This window comes from Hippichthys cyanospilos, chromosome 11 (genome assembly GCF_059441005.1).
Source record: "Hippichthys cyanospilos isolate Australia breed blue-spotted pipefish chromosome 11, RoL_Hcya_1.0, whole genome shotgun sequence".
Taxonomy (NCBI): domain Eukaryota; kingdom Metazoa; phylum Chordata; class Actinopteri; order Syngnathiformes; family Syngnathidae; genus Hippichthys; species Hippichthys cyanospilos.
In genome coordinates this window covers 21,447,980-21,458,086 of record NC_142379.1, presented here as the reverse complement: position 1 = coordinate 21,458,086, position 10,107 = coordinate 21,447,980, and the positions used below count along the sequence as shown (strand labels likewise).

The following is a 10,107-nucleotide window of genomic DNA, read 5'->3' as shown; positions in this document are numbered from 1 at the left end:
TTTAAACCATTAGCTCATCAACAAGCTCTGCTGGAGCTTGAGAATAATCCTAATCATTTGAATCAGGTGTGTTTGAGAGAGAAAACAGGAAAAGATGCAGGACACCGGCCCCCAAGGCCTGGAATTGCCCAACCCCTGCAGTGGAAGGAAGCGCCGAGGACGACCCAGGACACGCTGGAGGGACTATGTCTCTCGGCTAGCTTGGGAGCGCCTGGGGATCCTTCCAGAAGAGCTTGATGAAGTGGCCGGGGAGAGAGAAGTCTGGGCTTCCTTGCTCAAGCTGCTCCCCCCGCGACCCGACCGGAAGACAGCGGTAGAAGGTGGATGGGATGGGTAACACACCTAACTTACTTGCTGAGTGTAACCCAATGAAAAAAAAGCTTACTTAGAACCAAGCACATTAATTAGTTTTAAGCTAATTTTTTATCACTTAGCAAAATATCATTTTTGGTCATTTCAAACCGAATTTATTCAAATTTTTTGTCAATTGGATTTTTCAAAATGGGTCTTGACAGCGAGCATTGTGTATATTAGGCATCAGGTGAGAAACTAAATGCACACTGGTAAATAATATACTGTATTAGGGTGAGAAAATAAGAGGCTTTTGTCATGCAAACATGTGGGAAACATTGTCCCCTAGTGGTAGTACTTGATTTGACTTGTAATTAAAAAAAAAAGTGCTTGACTTTTTAAATGATAATATCATCGTGCAGCCAATATTATGATCATGATTAAAACTCAATTAACTATGGAGCCCTACTGTACTGTCTATGAAATGTAAAACACCTTTTTTCATTTCTCAAAAACTAGGTGAACTTTTTACTCTATCTAGAATGTTCTTAATTTTGACTCACGGTTATGCTGATGAATAAGACTAATTTAGAAAGATATTTTATAAATAATAGCCTGCAATAAAATTAATGTGTCGCTGAGATGAGTGGAGCACCCATGCAGCTCCTATTACTCTCAGGTGAAGGCCTGCTTACTCAGGATGAGCAGCAGTCCAGACATGACGAGACAGTGCAAACTGCCCAGGTATAACACACCACTTCAAGCAACTCTGATGTTCTCAGGGTTTTCAATAGATAGCAGTTTGAGGAGGGGTGCAGTTTGAAAACAAAAAGATATTTGAGTTGTGAGTTTGCCACAGATAAGAGACACAGGACACCCCAAATTATTTTAATCTTGGTACAAACATGTGCTTAGCTAGGATACTTTGCCCTCTGCTTTAATCATTGACCATTTTAGTTTTGCACCAGTGTGTTCTTCTAGCTGGACAATGGGCTGAATTTGCCCTCAGATTCAAGAAGCCAGTTGTCATCAACAACATCAGCCAGCAGCTCAGGAGTTCTAGACACAAAATGTGCTTCGATATGCAGGGTAACGGTTTTTGATGATCTGTTGGTTGTATTTATGGACAGATGAATCATGAATATGATATTAAAGGTGGACTCCATCAATGAAAAGGATGTTGATGATGCCGGCGTGTCCAGAGAGGTGTACACAGCCTTCTGGGAACAATTTCTGGAACATTGTGAAGGGAAAACAGAGAGAGTTCCGAGGCTTAGGCCAGATTTTTCTGAGACTGAATGGCAAGCTGTAGGACGTATTTGGGTGAAAGGGTTTTTGGACCACGGTGTCATGCTAGCAATGCTGTCGACTGCATTTATTTTAGCGTATATCACTGGAACTTAGTCTGTTGATACAGACATCTTGATGTCATCGTTTCTAAACTTTTTACCACCCATCGAGAGGTCACCTGTTGAGAATGCTCTTCTAGGCAGAATAGATGAAGGGGATCACAAGGATTTGCCTGACCTTTTCAAATGAATGGGTTCCCATTTCTTGCCACAAGAGAACAGCATGAGGTCTACCATTGAAATAATGGCACATAAAGCAATTCTCCAAGAGCCAAAGTTTGTAATTGATTTTTTTTCCAGTCCAATGTCACTTTTTAATTTGATGCTACCAGATAAGAAAAGTGTGTTGGATCTGAAGAAGCCCACAGGCAAAAGAGTGATACAAATGCTTGAAGCAACAAATGGCGCTCTCTCAAAGAGAACAAGCAACTCTAAACAATTTCCAACGTTACATCAAAAATGCTGATCAAGCAAAAGCAGAGAAGTTCCTGGCTTCAACACGGCCATCCAAACAGCGCTCACGAACTTAAAAGGAAAGGACACGTATGTAAGAATGCTCTTCATAGATTACAGCACAGCACTCAACATAGTCATCCCTGACAAACCGACAGATAAACTCCTTATACTTGGTTTTGCACCCCGCATCTGCAACTGGGTCCTGAATTGTCTCACAGGCAGACCCCAATTAGTCAGAGTCCACAACCGCACTTCCAGTAACAGAACTGCAAGCACACGGACTGTGTCGCCTACCAAGACAACACCAGCATAATTAAGCATGCAGATGACACTACAGTCATCAGGCTGATCGCTGCAAGGGTCGAGACAGCATATAGCAAAGATGTGGAGGACCTTGTGGCCTGATGTCACAACACTCTCCACCACAACACAGACAAGACCAAAGAAATGATCATTGACCCAAGGCGGCAGATTGAGCAGCAGAAACCACCATTATTCATCAATGGGACAGAAATGGAGAGGGTGAAAGCCTTCAAATTCCTCAGCAACTACATCAGCGAGGTTCTCACCAGGTCCCACAACACTCTATAGATCATCAAGTCCCAACAGAGACTACTTTCTGAAGAGACTGAAGAAATTTGGCATGGCAGCAAATCTTCTCCAATCACAAAATGGGGCAATATCTTTTTTTTTTTTTTTTACAGCATATACTTATACACTGTAAATTCACAGATGTACAATCCAAAGTGTCCTCTCAACCTCCATCACAGTCTGGTATGGCAACTGTACTGCACAAGACAGAGAGGCTCTCCAGCGTGTGATCAAGACCTCACAGCGCATCTCTGGAGCAGCGTTCCCCTCACTGCAGGACATTTATAACACCAGGGTTCTTCGAAGGACACACAATTTCATCAGGGACAATTCTCACCCACAATTCAACCTGTTTTAACAGACGTTAGAGGAGCCTGAGGGCCAGGCTGCCAGGCTAGCAAACAGCTTCTACCCACAGGCCATCCGGATTCTGAACAAATCCCTGACAACCAATCACTTTACTGCATGCACACGTGTGCCTTATAAATCCTGCACAGTGCAGGAAAGCTGCTAAATACATCATATTTTGCACTACATGATATGTCATCCTCATATGTAAACAGTTTCTCCCACTCCATCTACTCCATAATATTCTCAGAATGTTGGTCAGTTCATTTATTTGTGCGTCATTATTTTGCCCTTATTGCTCTTTTACTCTTTTTTTTTTCCTGTTTTATTGCCTAATTTATTATTTGCATGATTGTGGAATGTAGTCTGCTTGGGAAAGTGAACGGAATAAGAATTTCATTGTGTAGTATTACAATGCATTAGACAATAAAACTCTTGAATCTTGTATCTTGTGTTGGAAAAAAAAAAATGTTCTCCTGGATGGACCACTAAATCTCCCAGGTGTACACATAGAGTTCAAGCGTGAGAGCACCACAAAGATTTACATTTTGCAATGGCAATCCATTAAATGTTGACTCACTCAATCAGAGGAATTGAGCCACTCAGAGCTCTCCATTGCCAGTGCAAAAGAGTTGGCAACAGATACTACTTTTATTTTCCCCTCCCACCACTAAAATATCAAACCTGTCCATCTTCACCCAAGACCTTTTTATTGTCTTATGCTCCAAACAAATAATTAATGCTGGAGGTTGAAATCACCACCTCTTGCAGAAAGTGTTATGACTTATGCATTAAAAAAAGGCAAAATTACCCCTATCAGTTATTCTGATTCCAATGGACAATTATACAATATTCATAGTTGCTTGTCTTTTTCTTTAAGATTGTATTGCATGTGTCTTCAACACATTTTTAAAGCCACTTATTTTTGTAAAAGTTCAATTACACTGTGAAAATTGTAGGTTAAACGCCTAATGCCAATACTTTCTATTAAAATTGCCTTGTGGGTTTTTTTTTTGCTTTAAAGAAAACGTAAATGTGACAAACCTTACATGATTGTCATTGGTGGTGATGTGATTGCATTATGGTTGTCATCTCCATTTATACTAGTAGGTAGTATGCAATACTGAGGTGCAACAATTACCCGTCCATCCATCCATTTTCATTTTATTATTTTTATAGCCGCCTATCTTGGCTTGGGTGGCTGGTGCCTAGTCCAGCAAGGTGGGGGACACCCTGAACTAGTTGCAGAGCAATCATCAACAATGAATCAATTTTATTAAAATAAATCTAGATTATTTTTGCTAACACATTGTTTTCAGATCTATGATTGTACGAAGTAACTCATGAACACAGACTTTTATGGAGGATTTCTGAACGAACAAAGATCAAAAAATAAAATGTGTAACATATAATGGTGGGTAATTTGTAAATAATCAACAAAAGAAATGTGCAAATATCTGCTTGAAACCTTTTTGTGGTGCCCATGGGCAACAGGCAGTCCCTGAAGATCAGATGAGTAGCCCGCAGGCCTGATCTGCAAATAGCTTACAAAAGATAGAACATTGGTGATTTTATACCAATTTTACAATTATGCATGTACAGTGGATCCCCATGTTGCAGCGTCCCTGACTTACATTGTTTTCATGTTGCAATGCGGAATACTGAGTTTTTTTCATCCCATTTATGACATTTTCCCCATTATGCGACTAAAACAAGTCATGACCCTAGAGGTTTGGCTGTATTTGTGTTGTTTCGTCTCCATCTGCAGATGGTTTTAGGTAGTTTCACCTATTTTCATTTGTCGTCCCTGCAACGCGTCACTACAATGCTGATCTGCTATTTGTTGGCGTCTCCTCATGGAGATGGTGGTCTGCTATTGGTCGGCCTCACTCGTTTTATAGTGGTCGAACGGTAAAGCTTTGGTTGATTGTGAGTGGTTACAAAACCATATATATAGTGCATTTTACTGCTTAATTCAAAGTTGAAAGTGTTAGCCATTAGTCCCAAGATTGCTAGTGATGTTAAAGTGGCAAGTAAGAAGATGATTTATATGGACACGATGCTGGAGATAACCCTTATTAGGGAATATGGGCATAACATTTGGCACTCAAAGGTAAATAAATCCTGTCTATATTTTTTATTTATGTTTTCTGATTGTATACATGTATATTATACACATTAGCTATTTAACATAGGTTTGGATTGCCCGTCATACTGTGAATTCTCCTTACAAGCCCAACCGCGGAACGGATTAATCTTGTAACATGGGGGCCCACTGCATTACATTTACATTACATATGACTCTTGATTTACATATTAACTACAGCTGTTCCTTAGTTATTGTGTAAAATCGTTGACATGATTGGTGTCACATGATTGGTTCACATAAATTGCTAGCCCTTCTTATTACTCAATACCAAAGAAGTAGTTCTCGGTTTCAAAAAGGTTGGTGACTCCTGTCCTAACTTATGAATAATTCCAGCTATTCAGATGCTAAGACATCCTGAAAATAAAGCTGGCCAAATGTATTTATGACTTTGAAACATTAAGAAAAACTGTATGAGTGACAACATCAGTCAATATCAATTTTGTCAAGATATGCAGGATCACTAGAATATATATCGTGTTTTTAATACACTTTAGCAAATCTAGAAAATCTTGATTTTTGGGGCCCATCGCGATTGCTGATCTTTTTGTGATTGGATCAGTTTAAAAGTAACTGATCACTGATCCAATCACAAAATGGGGCAATATCTTTTTTTTTTTTTAATTTATTTACTGCATTTACTTATATATTATACATTTTGCCATGTCCAACACTGACAGAGATGCACAGGTAAAAACAGCAATGACCTCTTGAAGGTATTCAAAAACTGGCCAAACATAAAGTCAACATCAGTGAGGTAAAACAAAAACAAAATTAAGATTAAAAATAATGGATGAATCAAATCAAAATAACATTACAGCACCAAATATATGCCCCAAATGGGGAATTGATTCTACAAAAATATTCATGAAGCAAGAAAAAAGTCAAACTAGTGCAAACAAAAAGTGTATTTATTGCCCCTCAAAAAAATTCTTAAAACAGAACCTGTGGGACAAATCACTTTTTCTGAATACAGTGGCAAATATTGGCCAATCATGATCAAGCTGATCAGCCTGTATGGTCTAGTTTTAAAGGTTTCTTTTCCACACAATTTGCTCCTCTTAAAATTTTCACATGGACCAAAAAGTGGTAATCACAAAAATTAAATACATTTGTAGCAATATTAACTTATGTAGCATAGATTTTTTGAGTGGGCGACTTGGATACCCTGCAGATTATGGATTCCATTATCGTTCCCCATTACACTTTCAGCTATTTTTAATACATTGATTGGTGCATCCCTGCCTCACAAAATATTTCAGATTAGCATATTTTAGAATATTCATTGTCATAAAAATCATTTTAATGCTGTATATAGTGGGAAATTTACTTTTCTGGAAAGCTATAAAATCATTTCACATTACTTGAAATGTTGCTCATTAAGACATTTTTTGTGCAGTTCTATTCAATACCTTTCTTTTCCGCAGTGTCAAGTCCACTTACTCTCAATATTGCCTCCCCTCACCACGGCCACCGATCCTTCCCCCACTGCTTTCAACCAACTGTACTCTCGCCCAATCTCTTCATTTGGTAAAGAGTGGAAATGCCTCCCATTGGGCTCACAAGTGGCCTATCCTGAGGGCCGGCTGAGATTAATGCCTGTGATCCAGCTGTGCTGATTTACTCCCGGCACCAGGCAAGGAATGAGAAATTACACCGCAACAGAGGATGAGGGCTAGACTGACCAAAAAAGAACAAAGGAGACACATTTCATGTGTAGAATGAAGGCCTGCTCTATTTTCTTTTTTTCTGAAAACATTTTTCTTCACTTCTCAGTGACCACTGATAAGTGTTTGTGTATTCCCCGCATACAATGAACAAAAATGTCATAATCATGTTTTCTTTTATTTGAGAATTCTTGGTACAAAAGAAATGCCACAGCATTTTTCTGAAGAGTTGAAAAAAGTATTGGTGTATGCTCTGACGTAATTTTTTGCCCTCAATGTCAGAATTTTTTTGTTTGTGATCACCCCTTCTTTTTGCTCTTTCCTCCTCTCGTTTCCCGGCTGTTGATTTTTATTTTCCCAGGGTTTCTCCCGCCCTCTCTTGTTTCCTGGCTTTTACTTTCGCCAACTGACAGAAACATAACGGATGGGCGGCCTTTATGAGGACTGCTGCTCAATAGCTGCATTGTTTTGAATGGTATTGTCTGTCACACTGGACGTCTTTCCTGTCTGAAAAGAACTTATTAGTGAGACAAGTGACATAAGCACAGGCAATAGGCGGGGTACATCCTGAGCAACATAATTCAAGATATACTTTATCATCATTAAAACACACGTGTAATGATGGCAACAGCTGGAGCCATCCAAGAAACCTATAAAGACATTGATTAACTAGGTATTTGGCCTTGTTGTCCTAATCGGGATGACCCATACAAGAATTCAGAAGAGAAAAATAAGAAAACACAGGGGTAAGGGAAGGGACAAAAAAACGAGTCTTTAGCCACACCTCAAAGAGGGCAGACCATAAGCCTGGAAAAAAACCTTGCAAATGCGTGAACAAAAAAAAAAGACAATAGCACACATCTCAAACAACATCTACAGTAGATGGCCAGGGGAGGGTGGTGATGGGGGTTGGAGGACATGACAAAGGCCTGCTATGAGCAGCCAGATTTCAGCTCTTCCCCAGAAGGTCACATCCCATGAGCAGGAGTTCAAGACCAGCAGTGAAGTTGAAGATAGGGGTTGTGCATGTATGACATATGCGGATCTGTGTGTGTAATTGTGTCCATGAGCTACCAGTCCAGCCCAACCAACAGTCTTAAGGCCACCTTAAAAGAGTAGGAAATTATAGTGTCTCACAGATTTCTTCATCTTCCGAGAGAAAAGGGTCAAGAAAAGATGTCTTTGTACGACTTCTTTTCTCGAAAGCGGTCTCCACATGACCTCTTTTCATCTGTGAAGCCCTTTGAGACTTCGGTGATTTAGGGCTATATAAATAAAATTTGATTTGATTTGATTTGAAGATGGCAGTTGTTGTGGGAGCAGGATGATCAACAATGTGATTGACCTTGGAGCAATAGCATGAGACTCTGAATGGGCTTCAGTTAGCCTAATTAACAATAATATGCCAACTTTTCCATGATGACAACCATTTTGCTCTGCATCCAGTTTGCAGTTCAGGTCACTCGTAGCATGAGTCTGAGAGTTGATTGCGAGCCTTACACCTTCAAGGAAGACGAGCAGCTTTTTATTCAATCTGGCCGTGCCCCCCTGGCAAACTTTGTGATACATTAGAAATGTGATGCCCCAACAAGTAGGATCCTTGTTATCAAAATTCCAATAATGTAGATATCTTCCACATCTTAAATGGACACATCATCCTCCACTTGTTCCATTGGTCCATGGTATATCTGAAGACATAATTCCCAGATGGGTGATAAAGGTGGGAATGGGCAGAGCAAAGAACCAGGCAAAAAAAAAGCCCACAGTAAAAACAAACAACTTTCACACTCACAAACCTACAAAATAGTTTGCAGCGCACAATATATCTACTGTGTGTCAAGTTTTGGTTGGGTTTGTTGCTTTCCTCGGGTTGTGTAGTGTTAGTTCAGGTCCTTAGTTCATGTTTTGGTTTCCCTCACGTCTGCCTTTCCTCCGTGTCTCGTTAACCTGCTTCCAACGCCTCTCGTATTCCTCCAGGTGAGGAGAGTCAGACAAGCTGTAAAAGAAGTTCTATTGTGGCTGTCTCTCCTGTGGCACCCCAAAAGGACCTGACAGGTACCGATTTGCCAAGTGCAGTGCGGCCTTGGCGGTCCCCAAGGCAAAAACTTGGGTGTAGGAGGAGTTCAGTGAGGCCATAGAAAACAACGTCTGGATGGCTTCGAAGAAATTCTAGTCCACCATTTAATGTCATTCAATGGAGAGGGAAACAGGACACTATCAACACTGCATACAGTGGAGATAGGGCACTGCTGACTTCAACTCAGGACGTTCTGAGCCGATGTGCAGAATACTTCAAAGACCTCCTCAATTCCACCGACATCTTTCTTTGAGGAAGCAAGTGTCTGGAGAAGCCGAGGTGGGCTCTCCTATCTCTGGGGCTGAGGTCGCCGAGGTGGTCAAAAAATTCCTTGGTGCAAAGGCTTCAGGGGTGATGAGATCCGCACGGAGTTCCTAAAGGCTCCAGATGTTGTAGGACTGTTGTGGTTGTCACGTCTCTACAACATCATGGAGACAATGAGGACAGTGCCCCTGGATCCCCCTTTTTAAGAACTACAGAGAGATCATACTCCCCAACCTCCCCATTAAGCTCTATTCGGGGGTGCTGGAGAGAAATGGGTGCCGGCCATCAGGGTGTCGAACCTCGGATTCAGGAGAATCAGTATGTATTCTTCCAGAATGGCCATGGAACAATGGGTTTGCTCTACTAGCTTGCCAGGATCCTTGATGCATGGAGTTTGCCCAACTGATCTACATATGCTTTGTGGGCTTGGAGAAGGCATTTGACCGTGTCACTCAGGGATTTCTGTGGAGGATGCATTGGAAGTACGGGGTACCAGACACCCTCATACAGGCTGTTTGATCCCTGTAGGACTGATGTCAGAGTTTGGTCCGCATTTCCAGCAGTAAATCGATTTAATTTCTGGTAGGGTTAGACTCCAAGGCTTCTCCTTGTAACAGATTCTGTTCATTACGTTTATGGACAGAATCTCCAGGCGCAGCTGAAGGATTGACGGTGTCCGTTTTGGGGGTTTAAGCATTGCATCTCCGCAATTTGCGGATGATGTGGTACGGTTGGATTATTCAGACCGTGACTTGCCACTCTCATTCTATTTAATTGGTGGTTGCTCTCTTTCCAAAGAGGTTTGACCTTGAAGCACTGACACAGGATTTTATCATAGAATAGTTAGGATAGCATGACAAGTGTCACATGAGGAGCATGTAAAACTTTGTATAATTAATTAGTATTTAGCGAATGTGA

At 40.8% G+C, this 10,107-nt stretch overlaps 1 pseudogene; it reads left to right on the top strand.

Annotated features, from left to right (window-relative positions):
- Positions 1–933: 933 nt before the first annotated feature.
- LOC148416333 (uncharacterized) lies at positions 934–2,170 on the top strand (annotated as a pseudogene).
- Positions 2,171–10,107: the final 7,937 nt, after the last annotated feature.